General features: G+C 46.6%; 1 protein-coding gene across 1 annotated transcript in view; it reads left to right on the top strand.

The window, feature by feature from the left end:
- Positions 1 to 25705, top strand: part of LOC135901088 (cocaine esterase-like) — a 51098-nt gene that overhangs the window by 5190 nt on the left and 20203 nt on the right. The gene's annotated exons all lie outside the window — the stretch shown is intronic.

Genomic DNA, 25705 nt, shown 5'->3' with positions numbered 1-25705 from the left:
TATATATATATATATATATATATATATATGTATATTTATATACATATATATATATATATATATATATATATATATATATATATATATATATATATATATATATATATATATATATATGGGTGTGTGTGTTTGTTTATTTACTTACTTATTTAGTAGTTTGGTTAGTCCTAATGTCAACCTTTTGGCAGGGTTAATACAGGATGGGTGTTTTGAAAATAGCATACACATAAACAACTTCCCATGTTGGAGAATAAATACTGCGGTGAGCACAAATACAAGAACGTGAAGCGCGTCATTAGGGAAAATATATCATATACAAGAATAGGAAAAACATAAATACGATACGCTTGCAAACTCATCGGTATACGTACAAACTAAAGTGTTCTTTACTAGTTCTAGAAAGTCATCTATTATATGCTGTTTTTCTATGAGCCGCTCAAGACCATTCAGTTCTCTAATGTATCTAGGGAAAAAAATAATAATAATATGTGTTGTTGTTGCATGAATATTCTTGAAGTGTGATATCATGCGTGTGACGTGTTTGTCTTGTTTTCTTAGTTTCAACGTATCCTGTGTGGGGTATCGTAAAACAGTTGCCCAGCAAAAACATTAATCTGTAAAAAAACTTTAGCCGATGATGTCTTGCTCGTTTTTGGAGTGTAGGTAATCCTGCACGAGATAATGATTCTACCGGGGAATGCAGACGTCGATAACGGTTAAGAAATAAATCCAACCGTTTTCCGCTGCAGGTTTTCAAGCGTGTCCATAGCACTGTTTCTGAATGGGAACCAGATTATATTAGCATATTCTAGAAGCGGTCTGCTCCGGAGCACCGCGAGTTGCACTTCGCTCCTCGAAGAGGCAGGACGTGTGTCGACTGAGCTCCTGAAAAACACTTTGCACTGTGGGGGGCGCGATTTAAATCGTGCATCCGGGACCTCAAAGTGGTGCGACGTAATGCTATACAGCGCATTTCTCTCGCATTTACCACCAAATCGCGACTAGATTTTTTTATACAAGGGTACTCAGTCATCGTTATCCAGGATCTAAAAAAAAAAAAATAAGGAAAAAAAAAACAAAACAAGCTAAAGAAACCGAATCGACGGGGAGAAAGCTTACGTGATGACGTTCGCAGTCACCACACAGAAGTCTGGATATCTTCTATATGCCGTCTAAGTGTCTAAGTGCATAATAAATTATTTAGCTACAATTAATTAACGATTTTGTTAAATGTTGGCTTTTGTAGCTGTTTAAGTGGGAAGGCTTTAGACCGCCGTCGAAAATACCCAATTAAGTTGTTTCCTGCGCAACATTCCCTTTACCACGGGCGTTTTTTCTTTTCTCTTTTTTTTCGCTTTTTCGCTGAAAGGAAACCGCGTGAGAGTGAGAAGTTTTCCCTATACGCTAAAGCGTCACGGCCGGCTGCCTTCAAGCGCGATGTGAGCAAATGAACTGGATCGCGTGCACGACCCGGTAAACCTTTCAATGCGGCAACGCATCGACGACGTTCGCGGCAGCGGCACTCTGGTCAACCACTTATCGATGAAGACGTTGTAAGTCGGAACAGTGCGCGCTCTTACGCGATACCACGCGCGATACCGACAAACGACCTCTGAGAGCGCAGCTATCACGCTTTTACGGTGAATATAGGAATGCGTCCGGTGTCGAAGACGGGTTCATTTACTTGAGCGCGATTCAGGGCATTGTCGTCGTGGTGCACGTGTCACGGCCTGCGTGTTGTTTGGAATCCAGTTGAGATACCACTTCGTTTTTAGTGCGTAACACCCAATTAGTTAATTAGCTAACATATTAATTGTTGTGTTAAACGTTAATACGCCTATAAGGAGCTGTAGGGAATGGTAAGAGACGTCAAAATTTGATGTTGCCAGCAAGGTATACACATGCCGTGTTTACTTTTTTTTCCGGCACAGAGAAAACCGGCGAAATATACGAGAAAAAAAGAAACACGGATGTGAGCATATATGCATCTATGCGCACTGCGCACGGAGTCGAAGCGCCACCAGAAACGGGAAAGCGCGCTGTTCATCTATTACTGGGTCGAGCGGCGAAGATAACAGCACGGACACGCTTTGCCTTGAGCGGCGACCTTTTAGAGCCAGAGATTAACGGCTTGGTCTCTTTTTTCTTTTTTTTTCTTACCCAGGGAACGAAATATTTACTTACATCGTGCTAATCGTACACACGTCTCTCTCTACGACCGGTTCGTCAATGACGGAGCAAAATTAACAACCGTACGGTATATCCCAGTAACACGTAGTGAATCAAAACGGCAAGTTGGGCCGTGCTCTCTGGTGCAACACGTAGTGAACTTTGTGATAGAGAACCATTTTATTGAGTGACATATTAAAATATATCTGTTGTAAATATATCATACCTTTTTCATATGACACATGTATCGCGGGTGCGCGGTCGCTGTAATCGAGTGGCCGGTCGGACGTATATGGTTGCAATTTAATCGTTATAGCCGTAGAGTCGGCTACTTCGATCGAGCGCATACGGAGCCTGTTCATCCACTGCAGGACGAAAGCCTCTCCCACCGATCCTAAATTACTCCGGCCGTCTTGCGCCAACTGACACCATTTTATGCCTCCAAATTTTCCAATTTCATCAGACCACCTATATATAGTTCTCCGAAGTCCTCGACTGCGCTTCCCTTCTCTTGGCACCCATTTTGTAACGCTATCATATACCATCGGTCATCAGCCATACTACGCATTACATGACCTGTTCAAATCCATTTATTCCTCTTAATCTCAACTATAGAATACCGACTAGCCCGGTCTGATCTCTAATGCACCCCGCTGTACGTATTCCTGTTTCTTTACGTTATGCCCATCATTTTTCGTTCAATCGCTCGTTGCGTGGTCCCCGACCACTTCTCAAACTTGTTCGTTAACCTAAAAGTTTCTGTCACATATGTTAGCATATACACGGGTAGAATTCAATGATTGAACACTTTTCCTTTCAAGGATAGCAATGAGCTGCCAGTCACAACTTGGTAATGTCTGCCGTATGTGATCCAACCTCCAGCGTATAGAGATATATCATTACCGACGACTTCCTCGCCCTATAGGATCTCAAGCGTTCTAAATAATTTCGGAGCCCAGCGTTCCAGACTCTCCTCCTGCGTTGTAAATAGGCACCTTATTTGCCGCAAGCATTGTGGTAGCTCTCGAGTTTCTTACCCACAAGAGTTCGCGCAGCAAAACTATACCTGGCCGCCATTGCAGGCATGCTTAATAGACAACTCGGCCATACCGGCGCTGTTTACCGCTATAGACAGACACTCTGGCCTTGATCAAAACAGAGAAAGAAAAAGAAGAAAAAAAAGTGATGGTGTTGCTCACTATGTCGAACTTCCGAGAAAAAATATCTTTCTTTCGTAAAGTTATCCTCGCCTAAAGAGCCCGAACGTCAGCAATCGTATATTTGATCAGATAACGGCCAGCACGACTCCATCAACGGTGCAACCGAGACGTTGGTCTCCCGTCAAGGCCGGAAATAATCGCTCACGGCGCTCGAGCGCATTTCTATGAATGAAAGGCGCGGTTCGCGTAAGCAACTCGAAAATACATAGCCACGAGGAAAGTATATATTTGGCGAGTGGCGTGCCAATCTGTCGGAGAAATCGATCGCAGGCCGGCGTTGTTGTTTTTTCAGTGAACGATGCGTATCTGGGGTTTTCCCACCTTTAGATTGTGGTATTCTGTTAAGCCTGTTGACCTTCGGTAGCGGCACTTAGATGGCTCAGAAATGCGTCAAGATCTTCCGCGTTCATTATAGAAAGGGCGCTTCTTATAGAACATCGTAATTAGGTGAATATATCCCTATCATTAAGTACACATTTGGTCTAATGCCTCGCGATTTTCCAGACCGTCTTTTTTTTTTCTTTTTGCTTGGGCGTTTCCACGCTGTTGTTTTCGAAGTCGACCCACGTTAAACATATAATAGTTGTTCCTTAATCAGGTGAAATTGGAGCGGCCGGAAGTAACAACAGTAGCTGTCTCTGGAGGGCGCAAACAATCAAATACTTCAGGAAGGGATACTCTACAGTAGATCACATCCATGCCATCAATCAGGTAATTGAAAAATCCGTAGAGTATAATCAGCCTCTATATATGGCTTTCACGGATTACAAAAATGCATTTGATTTAGTAGAGATACCAGTAGTTATAGAGGCATTACGTAATCAAGGAGTGCAGGACGCTTACGTAAATATCTTGGTAAATTCCTACAGAGTTTCCAAATTTACCTTAATTCTCCACAAGAAAAGTAGGAAGATACCTGTAAGGAAAGGGTTCAGATAAGGAGAGATCCAATGCTATTCACAACTTGCTTGGAAGAAGTATTACGCTATTAAACTGGGAAGCCTTAGGAGTGAAGATCCACGGCGAATATCTCAGCAACCTTCGATTTCAGATGAGATTGTCCTGTTCAGCAACACTGGGGACTAGTTACACCAAATGATTGTGGGACCTTAACAGCGAGCGTGTAAGAGTGGGGTTGAAGATTAATATACAGAACACAAAGAGAATGATCAATAGCCTGGCAAGACAACAAGAGTTCAGGATCGCCAATCAGCCTCTAGAGTCTGTGAAGGAGTACGTTCACCTAGGCCAAGTTCTCACAGGGAACCCTGATCATGAGAAGGAAATTTACAGAGGAACAGAAATAGGTTGAAGCGCACATGGCAGACACTGTCAGCTCCTGACTGGAAGCTTACCATTATCACTGAAAAGAAAGGTGTACAATCAGTGCATTTTACCGGTGCTGACATATGGGGCAGAGACTTGGAGCCTGACAAAGAAGCTTCAGAACAAGTTAAGGACCGCGAAAAGAGCGATGGAACGAAGAATGTTAGGCGTAACATTAAGAGACAGAAAGAGCGGTGCGGATCGGAGAGCAAACGGGGATAGCCGATATTCTAATTGACAGTAAGCTAGGTAGGTCATGTAATGCGTAAGTCAGATAACCGTTGGACCATTAGGGCTACAGAATGGGTGCCAAGAGAAGGGAAGCGCAGTTGAGGACGGCAGAAGACTATGCGGGGCGATGAAATTAGGGAATTGGCGAGCACTAGTTGTAATCGGTTGCCGCAGGACAGGGGTAATTGGAGATCGCAGGGAGAGGTCTTCGCCCTGCAGTGGGCATAAAATAGGCTGCTGCTGCTGCTGCGAAGATGATTATGATGATGATGATGATGATGAAAAGAAGCAACTGAAAATTTGTCTATGCAGAGACACGGACACATGTGTATCGTGGAGAGCATAGGATTCATTCTTATCGAAATGTCGGTACTTCGGCAGTTGTCATTAAGAATCCTCCAGGCTACGTCATCACATACTCTGAAATCAATTCTAAGCAAACGTATATATTGCAACGCTTTGTGTGGACGGGATGCTCTCGTTCAATTGATCAATTGATGTAGCAACTTTGTCGTGTTAAAGATTACGCCTAAGTGTTACAATACTAATACTAATATTAAAAAGAACTTTGGAACCTCCAAGAGATTTACTGTTGAGTGTACGCAGTCAAGTCGTTAATTAAGTTAGGATCGGACGTTTCCTATCCGGAAGCTAGATTATTCCTCGTTCCCGAAACTCCTGGTGCGTTGCGTTGAACAAGATGTTCACGGAGGTGAGCTGATCCGCAGACGAGCCGACAGTGGCGCGCGAACAAAACTGAATCTGGAAGATGGCAGAAGCTGGCGCGATAGGAGCGTCGGAAAGTGATTACACGTGGAGGAAAGTAATGACTTCCTAGCGGAGCGTGAGAGCTCGTCGTTCAAAAACGGCGTGAAACTGGCAGGCGGGAAAAGAAAAGGGGAAAACAAAAAAGAAAGAAAGTCGTGTATTGCGTGCGCCACGCGGAGCGAGCGGTTTGAAAGTCGGCCAGAAAAATGGAGAGTCGCATGCACCGTCGCCAAAGTCTCGCGGCGGGCGCTGGCACAGAACGGAGGGAAAGGGGGACGCGCGCCGCCGCGACAGCAGGCACGCGCGTATGGCGAGGCGGTCCGCCGCATGCGGAAACTGAACCCCGTTTCGGGCTTTTATTATTACCATTACTTTCTTTTTTCCGCGCCGCGTTTTTCTGTCGCTTCTCTAAAACAAACGGGCACCACTGCCGGGCGCGCATCCTCTCCTTAGAGCATCGGTTCCGCTTGGCGAGGTGACGATTTGACACCGTTTTCGCGCTGCATATGGCTCGGAACGACACGGCGAACACGCGCCCCAATGTTTGTGTGTCTCTGTGCGCGCCTGTATGTCGTCGGGGAGGACGTCGCCGATCCGAGCGCACACAAAGATGCGCGTTGTCCCCCGCCACACCTCTTGCACCCGGAGAGCCGAACGACCGAGGTCGTCCGCCTGCAGAGCCCTTTGGCCCCGATTGCGACGGCGGTTCGTCTGTCCCTGCGTATATACTGCTATACTATTTGTACGAACTGGGCGCGCGAATACGGACCTATATGTGTGCGTGTGTGTGCGCATATGCGCGCGCGGGAGGGCGCTTTGCAACACCAAGGCAAACATCCTTTTGTGCCGAGACCGCAAGCCGGTGCGCACGTTTTGCGGTCGTGCGTGCCTGTGCTGTACACTCGGGGAGAACGTCGCATGTCGCCAGCCGTCCAACTTTGCGGTGTCGTTCATCTGGGCGCGTCGAGTATCCGCCTCCAGTTGGCTTGCTTTTAGAACGGGACGCCCGAGAGGAGTGCCTGTAAACAAATAGACTTACCCACCTATAGCCTTCTTCTTTTTTTTTTGAAATCTCAATTAAAGAAAGAAAAACATTGTACTACTCTCTTGTGTGAATATATGGACCTTTTGTTGCGGTCATCAACCCGTAGAACGCTGCGCGGGCATGGTCACACTGCCACAGTACGCGTCCTTATCACACGGGTAGTACAACTATGATGGGTAATACCACAGCGCACTTCGATCAAGTACATAGCCTCGCGGAAGCCTCTCGCAACGACGAAGGCACGTTTAGCCTTGCTTAAAGACACTGGTCCCAATGAGACAATTTAGTTTGTTTGCTGTGTCTTGTGATGTGCTTTATATGCGTTGTGTATCTGGTGACGTGAATTGCGCATATAATTTCATTTTTCATCGTACCTATCTGAAGTAGTATGCTATAGGAGTGCCTCCAGGCAAGCCCCTCCATGATTCATCAAAGAGCTCTCTCTCTCTCTCTCTCTTTCATCTTATGAAGGCATGTATACCTGGCGTTGATTGTGGCTTGTGTAGCAGAGTGTCCAAATTGCGTGGTTATAACTCAAGGCAGAACAAACTGCATACTGTACAATGCTCTCGTACTCCTTCTCCTTACATGCTCGTTCGCACTGTCTTCTTTTCATCGTCATTCACTCTTCTACCGCAACGGTTTAAGTGTGACCATTGAGTGATCATATAAAGCCAACAGGCAATAAAGCCGAGGAAAGCATTAGAGTGTATAAGTGTGGTTTAAATTAAAATGTAGAAAATAATTAGGGGGGGGGGGGCAAAGCGACATAAAAATGGACGGCAAGATAACTTGTCGCCGTTGGGGACCGAACCCTCAACCTTCACATTACGCGGGTTTGGTCACCGCTATACGGGCTGGTCACCGCTACATTATAGTGTTTTTTGCTATGAAATTGGCATTCAGTGCTTCTTTGATAATTTTTAATGACTTGAAAAAGAAAAGAGAGGGCGAAAGATGTAGGCGAGTGAACTATGCGCCGGGTATCCCTTGTTTTATGAACGGAAATGTTATAGGCATTATACTTCTACACATCCCTTATGTCTATAGTTTGTGTAGATAAAAGAGTTTGGTGCAGTGAATGCATGCACAAGGACATTGCAGCGGAAGAGTCGAAATCCAGACAAAACACACCGAGGTCAATCTCAATCAAATCAACATTGTGAACAAAAACATTAAAACAATGTGTAATGACACTGCTACATGACATACGAAACGTCAGTAGAAGAAAAAAAAACTAATATGAACAAAATACTTTACTTACTTTTGTTGAAGAGGAACATACAGTGTATGTGGGCCAAGTAATGCCACTCTACAGTGCCAGCTGCTCTAAGGAAATTCTTAAACGCTAATAATGGCTCACTGTTGCATGACGCCTGTTAGCTGTGGGCTCACGAGCTTCCTCTAATTAACAGCCAATACCAACAATACCCAGCTACGCTTGCAGAGCCTCATCATTCGCCAAGATACAAAGCAATGACGCCTACCTTATTGCTTCGCGTAACTTGTCGCTCAGTACAGAGGCTGCCTTCGCGGCACAGAGGGTTGCAGGATTCGCGGTGGCCTGCCAATGCCGCTTTTGCTGAAGAGGAATTTGTCTCGACCCAAAGGGCATCCAGACGCAAGATGTCGCACATTACTCCCGCACTCTGAACAATTGCAATGAAGGCTGCATAATTCTACTGAAGATAACTGTATCGAGGGCAGTAGAGAAAGTGTGCTACTCGCAACCAAAGTCATCACACGCAGCTTTATTGACCACTCCGAAACAGAATTGGCAACATATTTCGTAAGAACATCGATCTTGCCATATAGTCGAGAAACAGGGTTGTCTCGAGTTTGGAGAATCCAGAAGGAATTCGAAGGCGCAGCGATGAGTCCAAGCGGAACAGCTGTGTTGAAAATTTGACGTGTCTCACACAGATAACGCGATGCCTTGTGCGAGCACGCGAAGTAATATATATCTGCATCTGACCTTCACAACGCGATCAATTCATGCGTGCTGTCTTCACGAGCGAACAAGACAGCGTCATCGGTGTGCTCGTCACCTGTGACGCCTCAGTGGCTTTGAAGTCACCTTAAAGTGACATGACATCCTTTCTTGGCCAAGATGTTAACAAAAACTCTCTGACCTCTAACACCAGTTGTTCGTGTGGTCCACGCCGCAGGGCTGATATTAAAGACTGCAACGCAGCCTTCGAATCGCATAAATAGGACCATTTTTGAGGTTGCTCTTGGCTGATAAGACGAAGTGCAGTACGAAGTTCCGCTGCCACCAATGTAGTCGCGGGGGCTCAGGAAACTGACGGTGATGGCTATTGCTGGGAAGTTGATGGCCCCCGCCGAATAGCTGAGAGTGGCTGGAACATCAGCATTAATATGAACATAGTCGTATATCTCTCGTACAAAATGATAAGAGATAACTGTTTAAGAGCAGATGACAGGTTAGACTTTTCTTATTCCTGGTATGACGAGGTGCATTTCTGGTTGAACCAGACGGAGTAATCGATGGTTTAGTTGTGCAGTGAAAGGCTGGTACAATAAGAAGATTTCATACTGAAAAAAGCTGTCAGTTTTTTTTCTGAAGCGAAGCGAGTTGTTAAGAACGGGCTGGGCAAGGTGTCCAATGTGCACTCTTAGCGCTTACACGGCAATTCGCCTTTGTATTGGATGGTCCCGAGCGATTGCGGTAGTTGCCGCAGTTGATACGCATTATGGCCGGCAAACCAAGACCAACTCTGAGAGCCCGGTATGTGTAATGCTCTAAGATTGGGCCTGGAAGTGTTGGCCAGTACGGGCAAAAAGCATCTCAGAAAGATCAGAGAATGTGCACTGCACAATTCCAATATATACTAAACTTCCGTAAGTTTTTCCGTCTAGAAACAGCAGGGAAATTGCCGTCGAGCGCGTTTTCATGTATTGTTATATGAGGTCTCTAGAAGACAGCTATATTAATGATAATTCCTAGACATCTGTAGTTCCTAGCATAAGAAATGACGTCTCTGTTTACAGAAAAAGCGTATAAGGTACCACTGGTTTGAAGGAACGCCACTAGTGCACATTGGTTTGATTGCTTTTTTACACTTTCACTGCCAAGGCAACCGATGTCGAAGTAGCATCCTTTTCAAGTATTGCACATATTTGAGGACATGTCTAGCGCGAAGTTAAAGTACCTATGTCGTCTGCGTACATTGATAGCTTGATTGCAGTTGATAGGCGTTCAGCAAAGCCACTGAATGTGAGGCTGAACAGGGTAAGGCTTAGTACTCTGCCCTGCGGAACGCCACGGCAGGTGTACAGCGTCGGGTGGGTGGGTCGTCGGTGCACGCCAAGAAGGAGATCAAAAAGAACTAGACATCCATCGATTGAATTGACCCTCAAGACCAGCCATTTCGAGAGCACCGATATTGCCCTCGTAAAATACGTTTTCATATGCCCCTTTGGCAGCTAGTAATACAACAACAGATAGACGATGACGTGATTTTGGATGCTGTACGCATGTATCGAGATCGACGTCATTGTCTATCGATGATAGGTCCCACCAAAGATCACGCATGGGGCTGCATACGGTCTAGGTAAACATTGTGATTTTCGACGTACCGCTCCATGTGGGCGAGGATCACCCTTCTTATTGCTTTTCCCACAACGCTAGCCAGCGCTGTTGGGCGGCACAAGGCGAGTTCGAATGGACACTTGCCAGGCTTCAGCAGCATGACCAGGGGACTCGACTTCCATTCTTCGGAACGACGAACGCTTGCAAAGAGCGACAGCCACCTCAATCTCCTTCAAATATAAGGAAGATTCATGCGGCAGTCATGAGCGACGATAATGTAACTATAGGCTGATAAGCCTGGAGAGTTTCCTAAGCCGGCGATCTTCGCACAGATGTGTGCAACATCAATATGCCATCGGCTCTAAGAAGTGCCAGTACTTTGAACGGGAAGGGCTATTCGGGAATGGCGCAGACCATGGCACGGTTTTCCATATGTGGGACCGTGGCTTTTGGGACTCTACTAACTGGCAAAACGATTTCCAACTTGAGATGTCACTCCAGTGATGCTACGTTGGATCTTCTTTCGCATTTGACCGGCTCTTCTAAGGCAAACGGTCGACTTTCTGCGCCCGCATACAGTCGTTCCACATGGCAGCGAAGCGCTCCAAGTCGCTCCAACTCAGTTTGGGGTGTCCAAGATGAACCCGTGAGCGCTCGCGCTACGTTTTATTGTTTCCCATAAACGGGAGGACGTGCCTTTTCGGGGAGCATCTTTCATGGTGAATTTAAAAGCAGTCTAGTCATTCCGTCGAAGCGAATTACTTGGACTTTGGCAAGAACCCAATACGCTATACGGGAATGTGATCACTCCCGTGAGTATTGATATCAGAAAACTAGCACATCTGGAGAATGAACGGGGGAAAAAAAGTTAAATTAAGCCGGATTCGTAAGTAAGTCACGTTACGTAGGAATGTCGGGCTACCGCCACTAATGAGCGAAACTGAGGCTGTGGTCACAGGCAAAGGATGTCAATTTTCGTCCTCTCGTATTTGTCCATACGCCTCCTCATGTTGAATGACGCGCATAAGATCATCGATGATGTCCCATGGAGCAGGACACACCGCCAATATGTTTGCTAATCTTTCTCAATAAAAGATGCTTGAAGCTTGTGATCATACTACAACCTACGAGTGTAAAATTAGCTTTTCGTTTTCTTTATTCATAACAGATAAGCAAACACACTTATTGACATTGTGAGGTGTAACTGCCCTGCGAAAATAAGTGAGTTCGCGATGAACCAGCACTGACTCTGCTGCAGGTACCTTTTGTTGTGGACACGACAGCTTCGTATACGCATAGCCAGAGTAGTTTCAATATGTTCTTCTAACAGATTACAATAAATAAGAATGCATGTGTAATTACTAATGGCGTAAGTCATAAAGGAGTGATCTTAATCCCCTTGCATTCCACTGCAAGATTGAGGCTGGTTTGACCTTTTCCCGAAAGGATGGGTTGTCGCTTGCTATGTCTTTATAGGAATTCTACGACTAAACCTTACTTTCAGTGCACTTCGATCAGGTGAGGTTTCCAGGTATGATATAAGCACTCGAACGATACCCATGAGGGAGCGTAGCATTGAACTAAATTGACGATCTGGTTTGGGCATTTCACTAGCGGTAAGATCAGACAGACTCCGGAGGGGAGATTATGTGGTCAGGTAATTTAGACAAGCTATCAGCTCGGAAACGCAGGTCAGTCATTTGTAGAAAGGATCCTGCCAGCTGTTTTCCTTGCAGGGTTAGGTCTTTTCTTCTTTTTTTCTTTTTCTTTTTTTTATATTAAAGATATAGTCACCACAGAGGGGACACACTTTGTTCGAGCAGCCGTATTTCAGGAGGACGCTGGATGTCAGCAACGCCAGCGCCGGTTAGTTTAGGCAAATTCTCTGTGGGAAAATTGGCCGTAACCGTTTGCCCGAGAAAGGCGGGCTCCTTCTTGATTCACGTGCAGATTTATAGGCGGCATCACGGCAACCGTTACAGTTGGAGCACTTTACAGCTGCAGCGTCGCAAGAGTCTGCCATGGGAGGCTCGGCGCATTTGAGACGTAGTGCCGAGTTGGAACAGATGGCCTTGACATCGACCACTTTCAGGCACAAACTGCACTGAAGCGGTTTTGGCACGAACGGCCGAACATTGTGTCAGAAGTGGCCCACTTACGTGACACATGCGTGATGACAGCACCCTCATTTGCTGGCTCGGTGAGGACAGGCAAGTTAAGGTTAGAATTGGCAACATTAATGTCGTAAATTACACCCGCTGTGGACCGGGAGGAAGGAGTGGACTCTGAGCTGAGGGGAAGTAGGTATATACTGGTTAAGTTACGGCGGCTGATAACTGCTGGCCACGAGGAGCATTTATGGAGCATGCTGGCCGCAAGTCATTCAAATTCACTGTGCTGATTGACGTACAGTTTATTTATGACCTTGTCATATTAATCTCAGAGTAAAAGCTTTAGGCATACGCGATGATAACGCATCGGAACGGAAGACGCCAACGAGTTCGTCAAGTTCGCCAAGTTCATCAGCACAAGAAACCTGACATGGAAAAATATCGCTCTTGCAGAGCTATATCTTTGCTTAGCTTTGCCTTTGACGGCTAAGTAGGCTCTAGCGCGCTTCTTAGCAGACATATTTCTCATGTTTCAATAAGTCAGTAAACAATAACAGCAACAGCTCTGCATCCACGTACCTGAATTGTCTTACGCGTTTAGAGGTTCTCGCCATTGTTCTTTTTTTTTTGGCACTGGACTATTCGTACATGGTGAGGCAAAGCGAGCGTTGAAGAATCTATCTCAGTCTGTGATTGCACAAGAAAAAATGCGAACGTAAAGCAAAGCGTTCCCCGATCTCGCTTTTAAAATGAGATCCCACATACACTCAATAGTTTCGGTACGTATGTATATACGATGCAATAACTACCGACAGTGCGCGGTGACGTAAGATTATGGTATTTGTACGTCATGGTAAAAATTGGCAGTAATGCCGAATGTATTTTTACGTTATTTGATGTTGCAGTTCAAGAAAGTTATTCGCGTGCTTTCACAAATAGCAATGGACACTCGCATTCAAAACGTGGTCCCAAGGTACTGCGCTCTAAGCGGACCTCCTCTGAGAAAATCTCGGGAGGAGTACGGTTGAATGGAAAAGGATGATGCAGCGAAGTTACGGCGGGGCAGATACTGCCTGCGAGCAGAGACATTATATTTGGCGTTTTACACAACTAAGGAGCAGAAACGCAGAAACACAAAGAGCAGAATGGGCAGAAACGCAGGACGAATGTCAAGTATCACTAAATTAAAGCAACAATTAATACATTAAAAACGAGAGTAACTATTTCCCAAATATGCAAATGGTAGGTGATAATTTTATGTGAGTGGCAACGGAACCGCGGAACGTCAAGGAAGCAAAAAAAAGGGGGGGGGGGGGAAGAAAAGAAAAGCTATAGTTTTGAAGGGTAATTCTGCTTTAGAAAATAAAGTCAGTCAGTCAGTCAGTCAAGAACCTTATTGAAGGAAAATATTTTCTTATGTAAACCCAGTTGAATTGTTATTAACGAGTGTTTCTCTAAAAAAGCTGAAGGCTTACGAATATAAACAGATTTGTATGCTGCGACCATGCTTGATTTATGTATTTTAGGAATGGATACAATCTGATTGTATGTGTACTCCAGTGCAATGAGCTTAAAGTAAGAATGCGGCTGGTGTGCTTTTGAATGCGCTGTAGCGGAACTATATAAATGAGCAGGGTATGTGTTACCTAAGAACGCAGTGCAGTATAGATACAGTGACTGTCAACAATGCAAGTAAATAAATATATATTACTCTCATCACAAGGACCCTCTCCATTGCTCTCTGCATCCCCCAAACCCGCCTCCCCCCTTTTTTTCCCCTCGTAAAATATGTTGCAGAAGCTGCCCTTTGCCTTAATGCCAACGCATTGCAGCTTTGTCGAGAGCGACGGGACAACTGCAGACAGAACTCGGAGGCACATTTCCCCCTCGAAACAATGCGCGCTGTGCGCCACGGCCACTACGCCGAACCCGAGGCGTATAAATGATGTCGCCATTGGAATCCGTCGGTGCGCGCATGTGTGCGATCTATGCGTGTTTTCACACACAAGGGTGCATGCGCGTGCAAGTGAGGGACGCCGGCTGTCCTTCGGCTCCCTGCGCAAGGTCTTCGCGCTGTTCACCTTTTCTGTTTGTAATATTTCTCCTGTATATCAGCAGTGGACTCTGCCGCCGAGCAGCCACGCGCACGCACGCACGAACAGCCGCGATGCATGAACAGCATGGAGGGGAAGAGTTCGGGGGGGGGGGGGGGGGGAGGGGAAAGCCGCCAGCCACGGACGGCCCGGCCGCATTTGAGGCAAAAGCTCGCGTTTTGGGGCCCACAAAGGCTTCCGGAAGACGAGCCAAGTCGAGGATGCCCGGCGCACACAACGGGGCGGATGCGCGGGGCCGACCGGCAGCGGGCGACAAAAGGGGACGCCGCTGATACCGCATGGGCGCGCCTGCAACCAGCGGCGAAACTTCGCTACACGCAGTGGCGCTGTGAGCACTGCGCCCGCGTGCATCACTGCTTCACCCGGGCTCGGTGCGGCAGCGGTACTCGATCGCGCCAACCGTGATCGTGCCTATATGACACAGACGGTCGTGTTGTATAGTACGCGGTCTCTCATTACAACCCTTCATGCCAGGTACCAACGACGAGCGCGCCTGTATATAGGCAGCATATTTTTTTTTTGTCCCAATAATGTTAGAATAACGTTTACTTATGTAGACACCTCGCAACGGCCAGAGGGAGCCATATACTATACGCTACAATTTGTCACCCCAGCGTCGCCGACTTCTGCCGCTAGGGATGCGAGGAAAATGAGACATTAAAAATGACGAACACCCACTTTCAATAGCTCGTTTGAATCTTACGCACCGAGCTTTGCCGACCTGAATCACAGTCACATTCGCGCTTGTAAACTTCAACGCAAGCATGACCAGTCCTGAAGGGGCATACACACTTGGATATTTTCAGATACCTCACACTCTTGCCTTGTGATGAGCGATCAGAGATGCCAAGGCGAATGTCTATCGCGTCCCTCCCATTTTGCGTCAACTGCTCGTTAGGCTGCGTGACGTGGCGCTGTAGTCAAATGAGGAACGCTTCAGCGCAAAGTGCCTATATCGCATATATGGCTTTAATCGAAAAGCGAATTACAGGAGAAAGCAGTGGCGAAATGTTACCCGGCCGCTCTTGTGTGTCTTCCTTCTTTTTTTTTTTAGATCTTGCACGTATGGCGATTTCAGTGCGTGGGTGTGAAGACAAGGCTTGATCAACGGGTTTTGCACTTTGGCTTATCTTGAGGTGTTGTCTGTACGCTAAGCGCTCATATGTTCGCGAAAGGCCTGCGGTGCGGCTTAAATGACAACTGATATGGTTGGGTAATGTAAAAGAACGATAAATAATACACCCTGCCGGTTTAGTCGACAACGACATCATTGACACTTTTGTTTAGCTGCTTGTTGCATTGTATAGAGGTTCAATGGGGTGCCATTGAGAACTCGAGTGCTCTGATCGGATCGTTGTCCTGAAGCCATCAAGCGCGAGGAACTTTCTTTCGGCATTGCAATCATAACTCACGCCTGCTATGTTTCAACACTATTAATCGTTCACAAAAGAAAAATGAACTACTTACGGTTAGCATAATGGCAGTTATAACAATAAAAAAACCCGCTCAGTTAATGTTTATCCCCCTACATGTCTCACTTGAACTTTCCCTATTGCGCAAATAGGCAGTTATGCGTGAATACAAGTTCGGGACTGGCAGTACCGCGTAGTTCCGCCTGTGAACGCAACTGTACGCATTACGCAAGCAACTAGCCAATTCCTTTTGTTCCTGCTGGCACTTCGAGCGACACAGTTGCGGTTACGGAAACACTTGAAAAATTGCGCTGCTACATGCGCACTTAGGCGTGACGCGTTGTTTGTCCTCCCCGGCGATCTCTCCGCACATGTGGCGCAACATGGGAGAGACCGCTCTCGCCACTGTCGCCCTCGCTATGCTATGCGTATTTCGGCCCACGCGCAAAGGATCATCTCCGAAGCAATTCCTGCCTGAGATGTCTCGAGAAGGAAAGAAGAGCAAGAAAGCGAAAGCGATATGCTAATTGCTTTTCTGTCAGCGCGGACGTCGTCGATCATTTGCAGAAGCCGTGTTTTCCGAACACGCGAGCCTATAGAGCGATTCGATTCAAGCGCCAGCTGAGCACCGATGCGGAATGGGTTGCACACTGTATACAGATGCGACTTGACTCGCAGTAACCACTGGCCAGGCAGCGCACGACGGGCGTCGAACATTCATGGTCGCGTTATTTGGGTAACGGCGAGGCGATTTTCATCGCTATAGCGATCAAGCCTGTGGGCATAGCTGTGATGTCTTTATCGATAGGATGCTCCATCATTTAGTGCAGATAAGGATTCGATTAACATTCGTCTTTTCAGGTAGCATGATGGTAAAGTTGTGGTTGCTGGCCAAGTCAAGGCGAAAAAACGGAGACGTTTCGGAGCCAGGTACGGGTTCCTTGGTAAAGCCAATACCACACCAAGGAACCGGTACAGGCTCCGAAACGTCTCAGTGTTTTTGCACCTTCACTTAGTCAGTGACCGCAGCTTATTGATCATTTAGTGTATGCGGTGAGCTCCATCGAAGAGGTGACCGTTAGTGAACTATGCGGTTGTCCTGAGACCATCGAACATTCCATCTGTGACTGTCCGCAGCTTTTCGAACAGAGACGCGCGCTCTCCGCCGTCCTCGATAAGTTACAAAGCCTTCCGCTCTTGGCCTCGACCGTCCCTACGCTGCACGGTCTTGCAGCCACCCTCTGTTAAATTTTTCCGTTTATTTTTTTAAGGGCGGCAGGCTTATGTAAAAGACCAAGACCACATGCCAGTGAAACTCCACTCTTTCCTTCTGTCATTACAATTTCATTACTGCGTTTCCTTTCCGTCTGTACAGCGTAGCAAACGAGATGAGTAATTCTCCCTACATTCCCGTTTGCTCCTTTCTCTCTGTCTCTCTTTCTGGGGTTTAGTTCTGGACAGAGCAATTCCACCTGCCGACACGGCTCTCGTGCTCTACCGACTTAGACGTTTCACAGCCCACATGTGCACTCATGTTCCTTTAAGAACACTTAGCATACAGTACCATTCCCTGTAGGGTCCATTCCAGGGATCGACTGTTCCAAAGCAGTTTGTAACAAACTGCTCTAAAAAGTACAACTTGCTTTAGCAAACCGGCTAGGCGTGTTCCTATTCAAAACTTCACCGTCACTATCTGTTTATACTTTCCTGTCTCTTATCCCGGAGGCCTGGTTCGTTGAGAATGTCCGTTTCTTTTAAATACAATAGACACTTTCTTTTTCTCCGTATGCACTTCCCTTTCCTGTGCGTGGGGCAGCCAACCGGGCGCGACCTTCGCTATCCTGGCTATACTTTTTCTTCTCTTTCTCTCTCTCTCCCTAACAGAAGTATTGAACAACGATAGCCCACATTTTGACGAAAACCTAGTGACAGTCCGCTGGGGCCCATGGGCTCACTATATCGTGCCTTACCTATCTGAAGTAAATGGCGTGTACGGCGCTGTTTCTTACGGCTTTCTTTTTTTTTCCTGCTGCGGGCGCGTGCGTCACGGACGACTTTGCACACCCTCATTTCTCAAAGTGACGTTTCTATAACTCGTATCTCTCACGAACTTGCGAGCGCACTGTGACGCGCTCGCGTACGCTGAATACGCCACGAGTTTTCTGTTAGATATTATACAAGGTGGACAGAGTAGGGCTACGCTAACATGAAATGCGTGGCCGATGGTAGGATCGAAGCCTCTTTTTTTGCCGTACAGCAGCCCAATGTTCAAATCATTAAGCCAAGATCACACGCAAGCGTCTTTCGTGCCAATGACGCTCTTTGAAACGTATGCTGCGTGCGCTGCACGTGCAAGTTTCTCACGATCTTCCCTCGTGACGGCTATAGTGCGCTGAGACGCTGTGTTAGACGGCGCTGCCTTCCGTATCGGCCCATATTTTTCATCAGAAAGATGCCTGCAAAGCGGGTGAAGTCCGTCTATATTTCTATCGCGTTAAAAAAAAATCGCACGCCACGTAACTGCAGGTCAAACCCTGATCTAATGGCAGGCTTCACCGCGCACGATTGGCTTATAACGCAAAAGTGCTACAACAATCAGTGAAGAGGCAGGCGGTTGCTGGAACTTTTCGAAAGACTGTGGCCATCATGAGCCAGCAGGTGGAATACAAGTCACTGTGTGCCGTGGTGGGTGCCTCAGCAACACCGCGCTTTGTGGTATACTGCGAAAGAGAGTCACCGCCTCAAGAACTGCCTCTACACTATATAAACACTATAAACCGACGGCGTCGCCCGGTTTCCGATTTGAAGCATGACCAAAAGGTGTTCGGTGGGCGAATGGGACTGACAGACACATGTGTTTCATCATTATTATCACCCTCATCATCATAAATTGACGAAAAAATGTGCCGCTGCTGCGGTGAATGCGAGTTTCGCCTTCCGTGTCACAAGAACTGTATTGTCGTAGTCAATGAAATTGGCTTTACCACTGCATATTTCATGTCACCATGTCATAATGGTTCGAGGAAAAAATAATAAACTAGCTCACACGCGCTGCGTGCAGTAGTTATCATCTTTCTTTTTCTTTTCTTGCATTGCAAAAATAAAAAAAAAATAATACACGCTTCAGCGTTCACTGGGGCAATCGTTAAATGCGTAGCTGGAGCACAAGTCAGTGCCACTCCTTTTCGCATACGCGGTGAATGGCAGAAGTCTGGAAGCAAATGACGGGCGGCCCCCTTACGTTGACGGCCGTGAATTACCTCCGCATGCAATTTCACTCGGACAGCAAGCGTTTTCTTGGTATTTATTTTCTATGTCTTTGCTGGGAAACAGCGGTGGTGCGTCAGCTGCTAAAGATTCTTGGATGCGGGCCAGGTTAGCGCAGATGGGATGAGTATTGGTGTTCAGTTCAGCTGTCGTTCAGATTACCTATCTGATTCGTAGGAAACACGCCAAGAACACGCAATTTGCAGTGTGACATGAGTGGATCTATCTGTGCAGCATAGCGGCGACGCAGTGGTCAGCAACTGCGTATACAACCCGCTGCGGTAGATTGGCATTCTCTATCTTTCGAAGACCCCTCGTACATTATATCGCCGCTCGCCTTCAACCCCGGTCGAAATGAAGTCGGAAGCGATCGCGTACAATACTCATATGAAGTAACGTGCATGCCAAACTGCATGGACTATTGTATTTATAATTGTATCCTCGCCGTCAGCTTACGATAGAATTGACACTAATTTCATCGAGACCATGGTGTCGTCGCAGACGATGAAAAAGCAACCGTGGATTGCGTTTCGAATACTGTGAGATCACGTGATGATCAAAGATGCGGCATCAACATGGTAACTCACGAGTCAATGTTGCACCCTAACTTCTTTGTCTCGGCAAAGAAAAGTAGTTTTTATCCGAAAAAAAAAACAACAACATGAAAAGATGGTTACTTTACTCTTGTACATGGAGATGCCCTCGTTGCTATCTAACCGGTGTAAATAAAAAAAAAATTCGTTTCTTAACGTACTAGCCGAACTGAAAAACCTTTATGTATCTGCTGCGGAGCACAACGCGGCGTGTTCAACGACCGCGTTTTATTGCAAAAGCGCTGGTGCGCCATGATTTTCACGTCCGATAACAGAGAGAGAAAGAGAGAGAGAGAGAGAGAGAGAGAGAGAGAGAGAGAGAGAGAGAGAGAGAGAGAGAGGCATTTATTCTGATAAGGAAGCTGAGAGGTCCGCCTGAATCAATGTTCTGACCTGATACTAAAACGTAAAAAGAGCGAGAGAGAATGCCATATGGCCAATATATTGTGCCTCTCTTATTTTTATTGACACGATAGAAGGAGGTGTTAGCGTAATAATACGGCGCCGGCTACTCCTTGGCTCTTGATCAGGTGTTACAATTACATGTATAACTTTGGGTATATTTGCACGTAGTTTTGCAAGTAGAGCTGAAGAACAGTCAATGGTACACAAAACGACGTTATCACATAGCAGCCAAAACAACACCACGACATTACAAAGAGACTCTCAAAGCAACCTTGCGAACAACAATATCACATAACACGGCGACATTAGAAAGAAACACTCAAAGCAATGGGACTGTGCCGATACTTCCAGTGGATTGCGAACTGGGCCTTTTTGATAACCTTAAGTTTTCTGGGAGCAAGAAAAGTGCTAAGACAATGAGACAAGAAGCTAAATGACAATGAAGCCAAGCAAAGCATTCGGAAAATGTCGCCGTAGCACAGTTGGTAGTGCAATGCACGCGCATTGAGGAGAGCATGGGTTCGGCTCCCACCGGTGGCACGCTATCTTTTCGTCCCTTTTCTTTATTATTTTCTACATTTCAATATCAACCACACCTAATTTCCCCGATGCTTTACTTGGCTTCAGTGTCTGTAAGCTTTATGTAGTCATGATGAAAATTCCAGCCCCTCGGTTGCCCTTCTTGACTCTCGTTTGAATATATTAAAATTAAATTATGGGCTTTTACGAGCCAAAATCGCTTTCTGATTACCAGGCACGCCGTAGTGGAGGACTCCGGAAATTTCGACCACCTGGCGTTCTTTAATGTGCACCTAAATCTAAGCACCATGGGTGTTTTCGCATTTCGCCCCCATCGAAATGTGGTCGCCGTGGCCGGGATTCGATCCCGCGACCTCGTGCTCAGCAGCCCGTGTAACACCATAGCCACTGAGCAACCACGGCGGGTGTTTGAAGGTGTGTGTGTGTGTGTTTGTGTGTTTGTGCGTGCGTGTGTGTGTGTGTGTGCGTGCGTGCGTGTGTGTGTGTGTGGTTGCGTGCGTGCGTGCGTGCGTGCGTGTGTGTGTCAACGAGAAAAAATGAAACCGAAGGTCCCACAGGTTGAATACGAACCCACGTCTTCGCATTACGTATATACAGGAAGAAAAACGTCAACAGAATAGGCAAGCAGCTACACACCAGACATACAACCTGGCGACCGCGTTCTAGTGCGAAAAGGAACTGGGACTTCCAATGACAAGCTTTATGGACGATTTCATGTAATCATGACTGCCTCGCAGCGTGGTATGCTGAAGGTCATCCGGTACTTGGGACTCTCCGGGTTAAACACAGTGCACTTCCATCAGCAACGTCTTCAAATATTACACCACGAGGCCTGAAGAGTTAAGTGGGAAAGTGAAGCAGTCTGCTAGAGCGGCGACAGAGAAGACAACGAAGAGAGGTCAGGGGAGGACACATGTCCGGGAATTTTCAACATTGATCCTTTGGCAATCTGTTGAACTTCACCGCATCACACCAGTGTAACGCAATGTGCAGCATTTTCAAAAGCTTACATTTGAAAACAGCGGCAGAGTTTCAACAAGTTTCAAATAACGTCGAGAGGGTACTATCTTTCAATAACATACGCATTTACGGCACTTCCTGCTGCTTTATATGTTTTGTCCTGACTAAAAGACTGCTTCCGAGAGTGCCTTGTGATCGTCCCCGTCTCCTTTTCTTGTCCGTCGCGTTCTCTACGCCGGTTGCGTCTGCCATTGAGTTACGCTGGCGTGTTGCGGTCAAGTTCAACACATTTCCGAAGGGGCAATGTCCAGAATTCCTGGGTATGAGAGGAAGATGACGGACGGGCTCTCTTAAGCTTGTGATTAAATGGGACCACACCCGTCTCGCTATAGATATGATATTTCAGTGAATCACTTTAGTAACGCTACAGTCATCATCGTCGTCGTCGTCGTCGTCGTCGTCGTCGTCGTCGTCGTCGTCGTCGTCATCATCATCATCATCATCATCATCATCATTCGTCCCTCGAAAAAAAAAAGAGAAAAATTGAAGGATAGAAAAGGTGGAGAGGTCGGCCTGAGCAGCTTGTCTCTGGCCTACTCTTCCAAAACGGGGTAAATTGTTTGGGAGAGACAAGAAAAGGAAGAGGGAGAAATGAGGTGGCCATGCAAAACGACAGCGACTGTTAGAAATCAGGGAACCTATAACGAAAAAAATATTCCAATATGTGTTTATTCCAATCTCCTGACGTCAAATTTGCGTAACCGCCGACGCAAGCATCGAGCGGTGACCCGCAGGGTTGTCTGAACAGACCAACCTAACGCTGTCCTCGTTCATAGGAGGTAACTTTTGCTTGGTTGAAAAACGAATAACATTGCCTACACTGAGCGGCTTGTATTTCTTTCTCTCTCTCTCTCTCTCTCCTGTATTATCTAATTGGCTGAAAACGGCGAGGAGCACGCTCAAGTGGAGAGGGATTCGATGGGGCCGAGCCAGTGCATTTATTATCGATAACGGGATGAAGAGCGTGGTGCCGGTGTCTGAGATTGGTCCGCTTTCCCTTACTTGGCTTGCGGTGGCTGGTCGAAAATCGCGGCGGCATGCAACGGAAGGTTAAGAATGACGTTAAAATTGATCCTCAGCAAAGAAGAGTTGGCAGAACGAAGTCGTAAACATGCCGAAAGTGTTCGAAAACGTTATACGGCCAGGCGAAAGGTTTTATTACACGCAAATAAACCCATACTCTCCGGCAGGTGCGAGTAGCCAGCGCCTGAGCGATCGGCGGCAGCCATCTTTCATTCCTTTCGGAACTGAGCAGCCTGCGGCTATTCAGAAAAAAAATTCAGTTTTGCTTGGCATATTAATGCATCTTTAACTCGTAGGCGTCACTTTGACGTGGTAAGCTTTTGCGGTTTTGTGACGTCGCGTGAAAGGCAAGTGAAGTGGGTGCAGCCCGAAAACTTTTGACCAACAGCCGAGGGCTTATGGCAAAAAGGCGTCGAATCAGAAATAACTATTTTTGTTTTGCTCGGTCAAATTATGCTTAATCATTGTGTGCACGTCGTATCAAATGGGGAGCTATCGCGGTCTTCGTGACGTCGCGTGACAGACAGGCGGAGTGGGGGTGGTCCAAAAAGGTATTCGACCAATCGCGGAGGGCTGATTGCAGAATTGGAATAGCAAAGTACGGAATAGTTTCACGTTATAGCGCGCCAGATCAATCTTCAGTATATACAAATCGTGTACAGTTCCTAAAGAATACGACGTGCGCTGTCTTCGGCTTACTGCAGACAAATAGAGGAGTTATAGGGCGTTCGTATGTCCATACACGAACGTGTCCTACGTACAAGGCACACTGAGCAGTCATAAAAGCACACTATACACATACTTGGCACCGGGTTGACGTACACATGGCTCAATATAAACTTGTGGCGCTCAAATATGCGGATCCCGCACATGGCGCATGACGACGATGCGAAGACGACGATGGCATTACGACAATGGGATGTCGATACTGGAACGACGACCATGGAACGACGAAGATGACATGGCGACGACTGTACAGCGACGAAGAAACGACGACGACGACATCGCCCACAATGGGATGAGGATAGTGTGACGATGACTGTGTGACGGCATGAAGGCAAAGGAAGGAAGACACTGGAATAGCGACGACGGCGCGATGACGAAGGCATTGCGCCGCCTCGGGGAGCTTCTTCTCGCCGCATGCCGCAGCGAAGCCCGAACTTGAGCTGTTCTTCAAGCAACAAAACCGACGGTGTGCACTTTCTGAGTGGATAAAACCTTGGGGCTATAGAGTGTGCTCAGTGCACGTGGTTGTCGACACTGGTCCTGCATCTTCCGTGCTTGTTCTCTTCTATAGCATATAATGGCGCTTACCCAATGTGGGGGGAATGTCGGTATGGATAGAGGTTGGAGCGGGTGGGTGATAAATGGTTGAAGAAAAGGGAGTAAACAGATTAAAAGTAAGACTGGAACAAATATTGATAAGGTGTACTAATTTTTTAATGCAACTCATAACAGTAAAGAAAACGTACAGTGTCGTACATGTCTCGCATGTCTCGCTGCGTGTACACCTCCGCTCACCATTCTTCCCTCGACAAACACCAAAGCCTTCCTGACTTCGCTGCGTCGCTATCTCGCGGTGCGTTTCCACACGGACTGCTGCTCGCACCTCGGAATAGCTTGTGAACGATGAAGTACATAAACATCGCCTGACAATGAAGTTGTGACCTGTGCGGTGCGCAAATATGAACATTGTTCCATATATATATATATATATATATATATATATATATATATATATTAGTGTTTGAGACAGTCGTCGCAGTTACACGTGGCGTACTTGATTCATGTAAAACTGCACGGAGAAAGCCTACATGCATCTCGGTGCGAATTCTTAACAAAATGCAAAATGTTATGGCAATGGCAATCTACACTCCACCGGCTGTCGCTACGTTGTTACAGCTGCTATGCCTGTACAAAATCTACAGCTCCCAAAGCGAAAGTCTTCATTGTCATCCCAGATTCACAAATGCATGATATCGCGCAAAAAAGAATTACTTTTTAAGCTCCAAGGTTCGAATTGTTAACTCCTTTGTTTTTATACACCCAATTTAACGCCCCGATTCGTGGCCAATCCCCGACTGTGGGCATGCGCCCTGGCCGCTCTTGAGAACAACAACATACCGAAAATAGCTGAGTGGTGCCCCAGATGCATAAGCTACGTGACGAACGAGATAACCAAAAGTAAGATGTCTTCGTACAAGTAGAATATAGCGCGTGTGAGAAATCTTTAACAATCTGCGAGTTTGTATCGTGAAAGTGCACATACAAGTGTTCACTAATGTATCTCCAAAGGTATGAGCCTATGCAAGGACCAAAGAGATTTGAGCTACGACGCTCTTGTCTGTGTACAAAAGAAATGCTTACCAATAGAGATGACAAGAGTGTGGCACATAGTATTGCTAAATATAACAAGAAAATCGTGTGCAGTCAAGTTTCCTGACGTCACACACACACACCGGCGTAAAAATTTTACTGTAAAGAGTAATTGTGGTTCTCTAATTGCTCCAAAAATCTAATAGATCCGTTGGGACGACGCACCATTGAACGTCATGATGCGGATGGGTTTCACATTGAAGATGTGCTGCAGATGTTCAGAGCATGCGTCTCGGTAAAGGTTTGCCTATGGGAATGATTAATATTTACTGTTGCTTTCAAATCATCCACCATCGCCGTATAACTGAGAAAAACTGCAGCGACGCTGTGGCGGCAAGAAAAGCAGCAATTCACGAACAAGCGCGTGTGCTTTTTGCAATACCACGCACATCGCCGTCTCTGCCATCGACGCAAGTGTAATCACGGAGCCCCGTCACTGACATCCTTGGGCCAGTGAACCTGCTTGCTACTTTTACGCTGTGAATGGCCCCGCCAAGCGAATCTGATGAAGGGGCAGATTCCCGGTTGAGCT

Source organism: Dermacentor albipictus, chromosome 1 (assembly GCF_038994185.2).
Source record: "Dermacentor albipictus isolate Rhodes 1998 colony chromosome 1, USDA_Dalb.pri_finalv2, whole genome shotgun sequence".
Lineage (NCBI taxonomy): Eukaryota > Metazoa > Arthropoda > Arachnida > Ixodida > Ixodidae > Dermacentor > Dermacentor albipictus.
The sequence above is the reverse complement of the archived record's forward strand: the minus strand, read 5'-3'. Positions and strand labels throughout refer to the sequence as shown.